Here is a 5,978-nt window from a genome sequence, read left to right as displayed (position 1 = left end):
GTTGGATGCAACTTGCATTCCATTCAGACTTTGAGAAATCATATTGACTTGCTGAGTCAATATTTTATTCTGAGCCAATATGGCATTCAGAGTATCAATTTCAAGAACTCCCTTCTTCATAGGTGTCCCATTACTCACAGGATTCCTCTCAGAAGTGTACATGAACTGGTTATTAGCAACCATGTCAATGAGTTTTTGAGCTTCTGCAGGCATTTTCTTTAGGTGAATGGATCCACCTGCAGAGGTATCCAATGACATCTTAGATAACTCAGACAGACCATCATAGAATATATCCAGGATGGTCCATTCTGAAAGCATGTCAGAAGGACACTTTTTGGTCAGTCCTTTGTATCTCTCCCAAGCTTCATAGAGGGATTCACCTTCTTTCTGTCTGAAGGTTTGAACATCCACTCTAAGCTTGCTCAGCTTTTGAGGAGGAAAGAACTTGGCTAAGAAAGCCTTGACCAGCTTATCCCAAGAGTTCAGGCTATCTTTAGGTTGAGAGTCCAACCATACTCTAGCTCTGTCTCTTACAGCAAAAGGGAAAAGCATGAGCTTGTAGACTTCAGGATCTACTCCATTAGTCTTAACAGTATCACAGATCTGCAAGAATTCAGTTAAGAACTGAAAAGGATCTTCAGATGGAAGTCTATGAAACTTGCAGTTCTGCTGCATCAGAGAAACTAGCTGATGTTTCAACTCAAAGTTGTTTGCTCCAATGGCAGGAATGGAGATGCTTCTTCCATGTAAATTGGAATTAGGTGCAGTAAAGTCACCAAGCATTCTTCTTGCATTATTGTTGTTGGGTTCGGCTGCCATCTCCTTTACTTGTTCGAAATTTTCAATAAGGTTGTCTCTGGATTGTTGTAATTTAGCTTCTCTTAGTTTTCTCTTCAGAGTCCTTTCAGGTTCTGGATCAGCTTCAACAAGAATGCCTTTTTCTTTGTCCCTGCTCATAAGAAAGAGAAGAGAAAAAGAAAAGAAGAGGAATCCTCTATGTCACAGTAAAGAGGTTCCTTATTGTTAGTAGAAGAAGAAAAGGAATAGGGGTGAAGAAGAATGAAGAATCCAAACACAAAGGTGATGATAGGAGCAGATATGTGAGATGAAGAGAAGTGTTAGTAGATGAATAAATAAATAGAAGGGGATGAGAGGAGGAGAGAATTTTCGAAAATAATTTTTGAAAAAGAGTTAGTAATTTTCGAAAATAGTTTTTGAAAAAGGTTAGTAGTTTTTCGAAAATTCAAATAAAAAATAAAATAATTAGTCTAATTAAAAAGAAATTTTGAAAAAGAGGGAAGATTTTTTTTCGAAAATTAGAGAGAGAGAGTTAGTTAGGTAGTTTTGAAAAGGATAAGAAACAAACAAAAAGTTAGTTAGTTAGTTGAAACAAATTTTGAAAAGATAAGAAGTTAGGAAGTTAGAAAAGATATTTTGAAATCAAATTTTTGAAAAAGATAAGATAAGAAGATATTTTTGAAAAGATATGATTGGAATTAGTTTTGAAAAAGATTTGATTTTTAAAATCACAATTAATGACTTGATTCACAAGAAATCACAAGATATGATTCTAGAACTCAAAGTTTGAATCTTTCTTAACAAGCAAGTAACAAACTTGAAATTTTTGAATCAAAACATTAATTGTTATTGTTATTTTCGAAAATTAGGAGATAAAGATAAGAAAAAAATTTTTGAAAAAGATTTTGAAAAAGATGAGATTTTTAAATTGAAAATTTGATTTGACTCATAAAAACAACTAGATTTTTAAAAATTTTTGAAAAAGTCAAATCTAATTTTCGAAATTTTAAGAGAGAAAAAGGGAAAGATATTTTTTTGATTTTTTTGAATTTTTATGATGAGAAAGAAAAACACTAAAAATGCTCAATGCATGGAAATTTTGGATCAAAACAATGAATGCATGCAAGAATGCTATGAATGTCAAGATGAACACCAAGAACACTTTGAATGTCATGATGAACATCAAGAACTTATTTTTGAAAAATTTTTAATGCAAAGAAAACATGCAAGACACCAAACTTAGAATTCTTTAATGCTTAGACACTAAGAATTCAAGAATGGATATGAAAAACAAGAAAAGACACAAAACATGCAAATGCAAAGATCAAACAAGAAAACTTACCAAGAACAACTTGAAGATCATGAAGAACACTATGAATGCATGAGAATTTTTGAAAAAAAATGCAAGATGCACATGCAATTGACACCAAACTTATAACATGACTCAAGACTCAAACAAGAACATAAAAATATTTTTTATTTTTATGATTTTATGATTTTTTTTGTATTTTCTTTTTTTTTCGAAAATTATTGTGAAAAATAAAAATAAGGATTCCAAAATTTTTAATATGAATTCCAGGAATCTAGCATTCTTAGTCTAAAGCTCCAATCGAAGGGTCAGGCATTGCTTGATAGCCAGCCAAGCTTTAGTATGTAAATCAGGAACAGCAGCAGGTGGATTAGTAACAACTAGCTTGCTCTTGATAACAAATTGGAAGCCTCAGTCCAAATGAATTTAGACATGGCTTTACAGCCAGCTAGGCTTCACATGTTTCATGAAACACTAGAATTCATTCTTAAAAATTCTGAAGAAAAATATATTTTTGAAAACATTTTTATTTTTTAAAAATTTTTTTTTTCGAAAACAAAGGAGAAAATTTTTTGAAAGATTTTTGAAAAATTTTTGAAAACTTTTTGAAAAGAAAACGAAAAGAAAGTTACCTAATATGAGCAACAAGATGAACCGTTAGTTGTCCAAACTAGAACAATCCCCGGTAACAGCGCCAAAAACTTGGTGCGCAGAAATTGTGATTATACTTTGATTATGTAAAATTCATTGTTCTTTCTTTCCCTGGCAATGGCGCCAAAAATATGATGCCAATACCATGGTTCACAACTTTGCACAACTAACCAGCAAGTGCACTGGGTCGTCCAAGTAATACCTTACGTGAGTAAGGGTCGAATCCCACGGAGATTGTTGGTATGAAGCAAGCTATGGTCACCTTGTAAATCTCAGTCAGGCAGATATAAAATAGTAATGGGGTTTTCGAAATTAATACTAAAATAAGGATAGAAATACTTATGTAAATCATTGGTGAGAATTTCAGATAAGCGTATGGAGATGCAATCGTTCCTCTGAACCTCTACTTTCCTGCTGTCTTCATCCAATCCGTCTTACTCCTTTCTATGGCTGGCTTTATGTAAGGATGTCACCGGTGCCAATGGCTACTTTCGATCTCTCTCGGGAAAATGGTCCAAATGCTCTGTCACAGCACGGCTAATCATCTGGAGGAATCACCCTTGTCGTTGGTTGCATCCTATTCCTCTCTGTGAAAATGGTCCGATGCGCTGTCACTGCATGGCTAATCATCTTGGAGGTTCTCAATCATACTGGAATAGGATTTACTATCCTTTTGCGTCTGTCACTACGCCCAGCACTCGCGAGTTTTGAGTTCATCACAGTCATTCAATCCCAGAGTCCTACTCGGAATACCACGGACAAGGTTTAGACTTTCCGGACTCTCATGAATGCCGCCATCAATCTAGCTTATACCACGAAGATTCTGATTAAGAGATCTAAGATATACTCATTCAATCTAATGTAGAACGGAAGTGGTTGTTAGGCACGCATTCATAGGGAATGATGATGATTGTCACGTTCATCATATTCAGATTGAAGTTCGGATGAATATCTTAGAAGCGGAACAAGTGAATTGAACAGAAAAATAGTAGTACTTTGCATTAATCTTTGAGGAACAGCAGAGCTCCACACCTTAATCTATGGAGTGTAGAAACTCTACCGTTGAAAATACATAAGTGAAAGGTCCAGGCATGGCCGAATAGCCAGCCCTTTTGATCTAAGAACCAGGCGTCCAAAGATGATTCCAAAGATTCAAAGATGTCTAATACAATAGTAAAAGGTCCTATTTATAATAAACTAGCTACTAGGGTTTACAGAAGTAAGTAATTGATGCATAAATCCACTTCCGGGACCCACTTGGTGTGTGCTTGGGCTGAGCTTGAAGTCTACACGTGGAGAGGTCATTCTTGGAGTTGAACGCCAGCTTTTGTGCCAGTTTGGGCGTTGAACTCCACTTTGCAACTTGTTTCTGGCGCTGGACGCCAGAATTGGGCAGAGAGCTGGCGTTGAACGCCAGTTTGCATCATCTAAACTTGGGCAAAGTATGGACTATTATACATTGCTGGAAAGTCCTGGATGTCTACTTTCCAATGCAATTGGAAGCGCGCCATTTCGATTTCTGTAGCTCCAGAAAATCCAGTGTGAGTGTAGGGAGGTCAGAATCCAACAGCATCAGCAGTCCTTCTTCAACCTCTGAATCTGATTTTTGCTCAAGTCCCTCAATTTCAGCCAAAAAATACCTAAAATCATAGAAAAATACACAAACTCATAGTAAAGTCCTGAAATGTGAATTTAACATAAAAACTAATGAAAACATCCCTAAAAGTAACTGGATTCCACTAAAAACATACTAAAAACAATGCCAAAAAGCGTATAAATTATCCGCTCATCACCTTCCATTTTTGTTTGTTTCCTTTCCATTCTTTAAGTCATTCCTGCCTTAGAAGATCTGAAACTTCTCAACACACAAATCACGGCATCGAATGGTAATAAAGGGTAATTAAAATAAATAATTTCAAAGCATAGGAAACATGTATTTCACATATATCACATAATAGGGAAGGGAAAGTGAAACCATGCAATTTACATGAATAAGTGGGTGAAGGGTTGAATAAATCTCTTGAATTGAGCACAAAATATATCATAAAATATGGGTTTATCAGCCGTACAGCTAGGCGACGTGAACGCGTGCTCCACGCGGATGCGTCGCAGTGATGAAAATCAGCATGGCAGATTTTGCCGCCAGCGATTTCTGGGCTATTTCTGACCCAGTTTCGGCCCAGGAAACGCATATTAGAGGCTATAAAGCAAAGGAATCCATTCATTCAGGGGAAGACTTGGATATTCACATAGTTTTAGGTTTTAGATGTAGTTTTAGAGAGAGAGGTTCTATCCTCTCTCTTAGGGGAATTAGGATTTAGGATTTCTATTATGTTTAGGCTACTTCTTTTCAATCACAGGTTCAATGTTCCTTTAATTTATTTTATACTTTTATTTATTCCAATGCTTTTACTTGTTAATGTTCCTAATTTGGCTTATGAACCATTCATGTTATGATTTTCTTAATTAATGCAATTTGAGGTATTTCAGATTTAAGATTTCTTTCTTTTATTTATGTTACTACTGCTTCCCATATGAAGGAATTTTTATTCAAGTAGATTTTCTCCTTTTGCTTTGGTTAAGTAATTGGTAACACTTGAGTTATCAAACTCAGCTGTTGATTGAAATTGGAATTCTTTGCTGGTTAATTAGTACTCCAATAACTCTAGTCTTTCCATAGGAATTGACTAGGACTTGAGGATCAAATTAATTAGTCCACGTGACCCTCCTTTGTTTAGCAAGGGTTAATTAAAGTGGGAGCAAAATTCAATTCTCATCACAATTGATAAGGATAACTAGGATAGGACATCTAATTCTTATACCTTGCCAAGAGATTTTTATAATTATTAATTTATTTTTCTTGTCATTTAAATTACTTATTTCTTATTTCAAAAAAACAAATTTCTACCTTTTCCATAATCAATAATAAATCATACTTCCCTGCAATTCCTTGAGAAGACGACTGATGACAAGTCATCTTAGCCTAGTTTCACTAACCTTTTTCTTTTGTTTTCAATTGATTTATGCACTTTCTTGAGCCATAAGCAAGCCAATTGGGTAGATTTCCATATTTCCTTTGATTTAATCAACCATGTATGAATTAAAACAATTTCATGAGATTTTATGCTATAATTGTCATATATTATGAAAGAATAACAAACTCATGATTTTGAGCAAAGCTTTGATGTGTTTGGTTGATTAATGATAGGTAAAAAGAGTT

The 5,978-nt window shown here is 34.7% G+C and overlaps 1 non-coding gene across 1 annotated transcript; it reads left to right on the top strand.

Moving 5' to 3' along the window:
• The first annotated feature begins 312 nt into the window (after positions 1–312).
• Positions 313–420, top strand: LOC148571707 (small nucleolar RNA R71). The gene has a single exon (XR_015880338.1). It is a non-coding gene; the product is annotated as a small nucleolar RNA R71 (small nucleolar RNA).
• The last annotated feature ends 5,558 nt before the right edge of the window (positions 421–5,978 follow it).

Source organism: Arachis ipaensis, chromosome B3 (genome assembly GCF_059453495.1).
Source record: "Arachis ipaensis isolate K30076 ecotype BB chromosome B3, ASM5945349v1, whole genome shotgun sequence".
Taxonomy (NCBI): domain Eukaryota; kingdom Viridiplantae; phylum Streptophyta; class Magnoliopsida; order Fabales; family Fabaceae; genus Arachis; species Arachis ipaensis.
This window is presented reverse-complemented; position numbering and strand designations above follow the sequence as displayed.